The following is an 8,344-nucleotide window of genomic DNA, read 5'->3' as shown; positions in this document are numbered from 1 at the left end:
TGTGACCCCCAAAATAATCATATTTTAATTGATATAATAATTCTAGAATAATTCTAGCCCCCCCCCCCCCCCCCACACACACACACACCCTGACGAGCACTAAGAGTTGAGGCATTACATTTTGTATAACACGGTTCTACTGTAAGAATAGCAGATCTACATGCTCACAACACCGCCTCGCAACGCGAGGCATTGTGAGCCACAGGCTATTTTCCAAATTTCTGACTTATTTGACAATTTGGCCAATGTTTCATTTGTTATTTTAGTTAGAGGTATTAAAACGTCCTTAAATTGTCACTTTAGAAATGTGCCGATACCCTCTATACACTTAAACTGTATGTTGGTTTGTTTACTGTTGAGTGAGAAAACAGCGTTGCACATGAAGTCAATCATCTATGGGGACCCCCCCCAAAATAATTTGGGGACCCACTAGGGCTGTCACGATATGACATTTTACATGACGATTAATTGTCATTCAAATAATTGGCGATTAGCGATTTAATTGTGTTTTTGTCGTTGATAATTACATTTCTGTTTGGCTTTTAGGCTTTGAAGTTGCATATGGTAGATATGACACATAACCTAAGAAATATACAAAGAAATTACTGACATATTTGACAACTTTATACTTAAAAAAGAACATTGATAGTGGAAATAGCCGATCTACAAGCTCACAACGCGTCGCGATGCGACGCGTTGTGAGCTTGTAGATCTGCTATTTCCACTATTTTTGACATGGAAACGATTATGAAAAATAATCACGATTATGTCAAATAATCACGATTAGACGATTATGTAATAATTGTGACAGCCCTAGGACCCACAGGTTGAGAACCACTGACCATATACAGTAGTTGCTTCCTTTTGGTCTTGTTTTCCTAGACCTGGCCGCTTGTTTCCCTCACGACACCTGGCCACCCCCGACCGTAACATACTTCTGTGACGCGGGACAGAATGGGCCTATACGTCGTCTACTGTAAGTGTTAAGGGTAAAAACCATGTCTAAGAAGGTCATAATTAGTAGCATGTCTCGGAATACCACCTAAAAAGGTCATCTTATACTGTAGCACGGCTTGAAAACCACGTTAAAAGGTCATACCTGTACGTCTGAGCAGGCATCAATACACATCATATATGGATTGGACAGTCTGTGTGATTGGACAAGCTATCCCCAGTAGCATAGCTAATTATGTACAGTCAATCCACAGTGTGGATAATTATGCATATACTGTACTGTAAATGGAAACGACATCCCAGTGGTGGTCATCAACATTGATCTGAGCAGAGAGAGACAGATGTATGTAATACATGTACTGTATTCTCTGAAAAGTAGAGAAAGAGAACTAATTACCGCCACCTTAAAAGGTTGTTACACCCCGTGTTGGTGATGACCCCCCGTGGGGGTCCCCACCCACAGCTTATATTTGACCAGGAGTATCCATACTTTTGACTCAAAGTTCTGGGCTTGAGTACTTTGTCCACCACTGGTGCTATAATGCACTGGTTCAGGCGTCACAAGGGGGGGGGCTATATTTTGAAAAGTCGTGAAAATGTGTGCAAATCTTTTAATACAGGTATCTGGTATTTTTTAATACCGTAGTTAAAGCATAAAAAAATGGACACAGATGCGTTCCAGGTCTTTAATGGGTTAATAAGTGGACGTCATCATCGGATTTGATGGGCGACAATAAGTGTGTGTGTGTGTGTGTGTGTGTGTGTGTGTGTGTGTGTGTGTGTGTGTGTGTGTGTGTGTGTGTGTGTGTGTGTGTGTGTGTGTGTGTGTGTGTGTGTGTGTGTGTGCTCATGCAAAAGAAAGCACACAAAAGTTTAACCTAAAACATCCTTATTACAGGTCCATTTTGAGATTAATAACCATACAGGGGTCTTCAACATTTTCAGGCCAAGGACCCACGTCGGTCCCATCCTCTTTTACAATACACTTTAAGACATAATAAGACATAATAAGACAGAATAAAGCCATAATAAGAAATAATGTGTTGGTAATTAGAGCTAATATATTTTATTAGACAGAAACAAAGACAGAATAGTAGAAAGAGCAAATACATTCTCTGGCACCGTCACCTGCCGCGGAACTGCAGCGGCAGACACTGCCGCACGACCGCTAGTTCGACCAGCAGTCGCACTGCATCGCCGGCGATAGGACCAGCAGTCCCACCAGTAGGACCGGCGGCCGCCGCACGGACCGGCAGGTCCCGTAGCGGTAAACTGCCCGTCCGTGCGGTGGTGGCTGCCGCGGCATTTACCATGCGATGCCGGTGCCAGATAATGTATTCGCTTTCTGCTATTCTGTCTCAGCCACCACCGCACGGACGGGCAGTTTACCGCTACGGGACCTGCCGGTCCGTGCGGAGCCGCCGGTCCTACTGGGGACTGAACTGCTGGTCCTATCGCCGGCAATGCAGTGCGACTGCTGGTCGAACTAGCGGTCGTGCGGCAGTGTCTGCCGCTGCAGTTCCGCGGCAGGTGACGGTGCCAGAGAATGTATTCGCTCTTTCTACTATTCTGTCTTTGTTTCTGTCTAATAAAATATATTAGCTCTAATTACCAACACATTATTTCTTGTTATGGCTTTATTATGTCTTATTATGTCTTAAAGTGTACTGTAAAAGAGGATGGGACCGGACCCACTTAGTTGAGAGAGAGATGAAGCAGGGAGCCCCACAACCCATAGATAGCATATAGTTTCATCCTTTGACGGCACAATCATCTGTGTGTTTTGGATTCATGTCAATTTGTGTTTTCAGATATTTAACCACTTGAACCGTCAATACTTAATAAACATCATCTTTCACTCTGTACTTAGTCTGATCTTTTTTTCCTCTACACCAAACCCCTTTGCCAAAAAATAGCCGATCTACAAGCTTGTAGCCGATCTACAAGCTTGTAGATCTTCTATTTTTGGCTAAAGTTCTCAGAATTGATTGATTGATTGATTGAAGACTTTATTAGAAGTTTGCATAGGAAAAGGTACAGTTTCATGACGGTACAGTTCACTGGTACAAGGTCTACTAAAAGGAGATCCATGAAAAGACTAAGCTTATTTCCACTGGAAACCATTGAAGTATCTCATATAACATTGAATATAACATTGAACATTAAACATTGAATATGCACAATAGGGTTCAAGTGGTCAATACAAAGATTTGGAGGACCCCCTGTGGTAACTCTGAGGACCCCCTAGGGGTCCTGGAGGCTAGACCCCCTGTTGAAGACCCTTGATATAAACAGTACTGGGTCATTGCATTGTAACACATGCTACATGTGACTTGAGAGAGATGGAATGGGTGACAACAGACACGCTCTGACTACTCCAGAGGCTTTTGATCAGCGACGTGGTGCCACTAAACCTGTGCTCATTCCCTCACTATGTTGATTCCAAATGAATTTCCATACAGGGACCAGACACAACATCAGTGGGGGGCAGTAATCAAAAGGCCCATGCATACTCTACTTTTAGGTGATAACATTTCCACCTAAAAGGTGATAAGCTTATCACCTAAAAGTGGAGTATGCATGGGCCTTTTTAGACACATCTTCAAGGGTAATCACCCACCATTGTTATGCACTACCTTTCTGACTTAATTACATCTGAAAGGCAAAGATACTACATACTGTACATAGACCATTCAAAGACAAAGACTCACACCCAGCCAACCAGATTATTACTGTCTAATGTACAGCTACCCTGAGTTCTACACAGAAGTAATAATTATAACAAATATTAATTAGGTATTATTATTTTATTATGTGTACGCTGCTTTAAGGTTCAAGTTTATAGCCATTTTGCACTAAATCCCCACACAACAACCACAGACTCAGGAATAAAAAGAAGGATAAAATAGCTAAATATAAAACATTAAACTTAGTGCTATTAGAGTGAATTTCAAGTTTGTGACTGTAATGTACTTTAGACTTGGAAGTATTCCGCAGTGCTTTGAACCTCACCAGGTACTTTATCTAAGCCTTAGATAAAGTACCTGCTATGCTGAAATACAAACACTACAATGGAATGAGTGAATAATGAACCATGTTATAATAAAAATAATGACCATTTTAGAAGTGGCATGTACATTTGACCACAGTCTGGAAGAGGCATTCCTTACAAAGGCACTTAAGTACCAACGTCTTAAGGATGCTATCTTACAACTTGGCTACAAGTGTAAACTACTGGTGTTTGCATTTGGCAGCCTTGGTAATGTCCATAAATCAGTAGTGAGGGGCCTGCAGATTGCAGGCATGCCCAAGCCAAGAGCGAAGGCATTGGCAAAATTCTGTTCAGTGTCTGCAATAATTGGCAGTCGCCATATATGGAGAAGGCGATGCTTCCTGTACCCATGACCTATACCCTAGCACTTGTTGTACAGCTTTTTCCAAGTTTGCTCATCCACTATTGTTTGCGTTCAAGAACTTCTTGTTAAATGTGAATGCAAATAAAGATGTTAAAATGTGTGTGTGTGTGTGTGTGTGTGTGTGTGTGTGTGTGTGTGTGTGTGTGTGTGTGTGTGTGTGTGTGTGTGTGTGTGTGTGTGTGTGTGTGTGTGTGTGTGTGTGTGCGCGCGCACAGAGTACCATTTTGTGCATAGAGTGTAGAAATGGTTCCCGGTACCATCGTTGAGAAACAGCTTGTGGTGTGCAATTTCATCAAATCCATCAGTGGTTTAAGGTCGTTGCAGACTGCTGTGTTTTTTTCGGACGAATATAGGAGTGAATTTCGGAGCATGTAAATAACCTCAACCTCACGTTATGTCAATCACGTTGGCACACTGCCACCTATTTAGTATTTATTTTCGGACCACTGGGTCCCTTGCTCCAGCTCTCTCGCTCTCCTTGCCCTGAAAAACACATTTTGCAATGAAAAAACAGCAGTGTGCAACCAGCTTTAGGGTTAGGGTGAGGGCTCATACTGTTACAGACCATAAGAGACAAATCTATGTATACTCCTTTAAAAGTTGATCTCTCATGGACTAGTGGAAGTAGTCCATGAGAGGAGAATCTAATTAATTGTTGCTTTGAGAATTGTATACTTGAATAGGGAGTGGACATTTGTTTATTCGTCTGCCCCACCCTCCACTCTGATTGGGCCAACAGACACCCTCAGAGAGTATTTAGGCAGGGTTCTTTTTGGGGTGGGGGGTTCACACTTTAACCTGTGGAAGCTGTTAAGAGTGTAACTTCTCTCAGACTCAGGTATATGTGCTTGATTTGACTAGAACATATTTTTTCCCCTGGACTTGCAGTTGGAGTACAGTTGATCAACAGTTACCATCTATAGAGTTTGCAGGCTCAACAATGATAACACAATGCTGTGTTATTGGATGCAAGAACTATACTCATGATCGGAAAGGCAGTGGAGTGCAATTTTTCAGCATTCCAGCCTGGAGGCAACACCATGGACAACAGATGTCTGAGTTAACAAAGAGGCATCGCATGGCTTGGGTGTCAGCAGTAAGACAACCAGACATCACCTTCAACAGCATTGCCAAACATTTTGTTTGTTCACAGCATTTTATCACTGGTAAGTTATATGATAATAATGATAGTTACAAATATAAATTGTATATCCATTTCAAGTTTGTGATTTGGCCAAAGAGAGAGGACATGTATCAGAGCATGCCTTACAAATTTGAGAAGACGTTTGGAAAGCGTTGTGCGATTATCATGGACATCTTAGACATTGTTACTGAGAAAACAACCTGTCAACACAAACACCCACACACCCAGAGATTTGTCATTGGCATTGCACCACATGGTGCCGTCACATACGTTTCCGGAGGGTTCGAAGGTTGTCTCGGTGACAAGTACATGGCTCTGTTCCGTGGTCTTCTCCGGAATCTACGGCAAGGAGACCTGGTGTTGGCAGTTGGCAGTCAATTTAACATCAAAGAGAGTAGAGGGCCGATATGTGCAGAAGTGACCGGATCCTGTCAACTGGATGAAATGGATGTGAAGCAGACACAGAAGATAGCTCACCTTAAGATCCCTGTGCGGAGTGCTGTTGAAAATGTACGCTACAGGTTTACTATGCTAAGTCACACCGTACCAGCATGCTTTTGCCTCCCATGTGAACTTATTTGTGAAGGCGAGGAGGACCGCACTTGGCTCGAGGAGATTGTTTATGTTTGCTGTGCCTTGACCAATCTGGCCCTGTGTGATGTCCCAGATCCCAGTATGTTTGGCTCCAATGAGCAGCTCAGACGTAACGTGAGAAGGCTGATGGTCAACCTTCATGTGACCAGCCGGGTGTCATGGAGATGAAGAGCCGAAACATCACGTCATCAGTGACGTATAGGGCTGTCACAATTATTACATAATCGCCTAATCGTGATTATTTGACATAATCGTGATTATTTTTCATAATCGTCATAATCGTTTCCAGTCAAAAATAGTGGAAATAGCAGATCTACAAGCTCACAACGCGTCGCATCGCGACGCGTTGTGAGCTTGTAGATCGGCTATTTCCACTATCAAAGTTATTTTTTAAGTAGTAAGTTGTCAAATATGTCAGTAATTTCTTTGTATATTTAGGTTATGTGTCATATCTACCATGTACAACTTCAAAGACTAAAGGCCAAACAGAAATGTAATTATCAACAACAAAAACACAATTAAATCGTTAATCGCCAATTATTTGAGTGACTATTAATCGTCATGTAAAATGTCATATCGTGACAGCCCTAGTGACGTATGACTCAAAATATGTGCAAGCCTGAGTGTGCCCTGTTGACTTATATAAAAAAATTAAGTTAATATTTGACAAAGTATGAAGCAAGAAATAAGTGCACTTCTTTGGCCTACTGGCAGTGTGCAGAAGCCATGTGACACTGATCGGTCCAGTGATTTGCGACAAAAAAGTAATTGCAATCAAAATGAGAAATGTATCGAATGTAGAACATAATTGTATATAAGAATAAACATAAAAAAAACATGTTTGTACATTCATGCAGTGGGATGAATAAATGACCATAGTGCAAATAACAGTCAGTATGGAGTGGTCAATAATATCCATTCCACCCTATATATTGCTGCGTGTCACTCCTTCTCTCTTTCCCCATTTTGTCACACTACTGTAATCTATCAATAAAAGTAAAAAAATAAGAAAAAAGCTGTTAACACAATTTATATTAGAGGTGATAGTGCATGCACAAATCCACTCTGGCCCAGGTGCTGGACAAACGGCAATACAAGAGAAAAATAGAGTCTGCAACACTGGTGAATACTCGGCTCTGTTTTATTACTGTAAGGTCCAAACGGATCAAAACGTTGAAACAATAAAACAGAGCTGAGTATTCACCAGTGTTGCGGACTATTTTTCTCCAACACAATTTATATTATCAGTGGAATGACCCTCAAAGTAAAAAGCGAGGTCTATCTGTTTTGATGTTCATTCAATGTGTGCTTTGTCCACCTCTGCTGTCTAGTGCAGTAGATATCAAACATTAATTTGTAAGCAGACCCCATTTGTAAAGGTTTTGTTCCAGGTGACCATTCGAAGATTTGTACACATTTCTAGCAGATTGGACCACTGTGAGAACCAGTGTTTAGTGTTTATCATCACAGTAGGACAGCATGTGTATAATTTGTGTCCATGGTGAGCCATTAACTCATATGCTGCCAAAAAAATACCCCTTTGTACCCCCTTCCCTGCCATGCCCGAGGAACCCGAAGATTTAATAAACTTAATTAAAAAAAAATTTTTTTATCGAAGCGGAACTAAAATAGGCCGGAACTAATGCTCCGTGATCGGTTTCTACATGGACACATTATTGAGCGGACCACATAACATTGAGACCCTAAACCGGAAGCGGATGGTCCGTCTTCTATTTTGGCCCGTTAGCTTTCTGTATAAATACCACGGCTTACAGATGGAGAACGGATTGATCAATTTTCAAAATTTCAACGGATTTGAGAAGCTGATGGAATACGCGAACACACAATGCATAGCAGTGTCCGATCGCGCACGATGGGAATTGGATGAGCGCCCGCGTTAACAGGTAGGAGAAGCCAGCAGTGAAAGACATAGAAAAATCTTCGGGCTCCTCGGCCGTAAACTACGAATGAGTTAACCTTCTGTCCACCACTGGCCGAAAGTATAATAATCTGTGTAAAACAACTTCATTACAGCGTTGCCTCTTTTTCTTCTTCTGAGTCAAAAAACAGCAGATCTCGCTGTGTATACAGTATATGTATTTTTTAAGCGAACATGTGTAACTAAAATTTTGCTTCTGGGGCCGGGGGGTCCCTGGAACTAAATATTTTCAGATGGGGGTCCGTGGCCAAATACATATCATTTTGCGGGGGTCCTTCACATGAAAAGGTTTGAGCA

The sequence above is a fragment of the Nannobrachium achirus genome, assembly GCF_963921795.1.
Source record: "Nannobrachium achirus genome assembly, chromosome: 10".
Taxonomy (NCBI): Eukaryota; Metazoa; Chordata; class Actinopteri; order Myctophiformes; family Myctophidae; genus Nannobrachium; species Nannobrachium achirus.
This window is presented reverse-complemented; position numbering follows the sequence as displayed.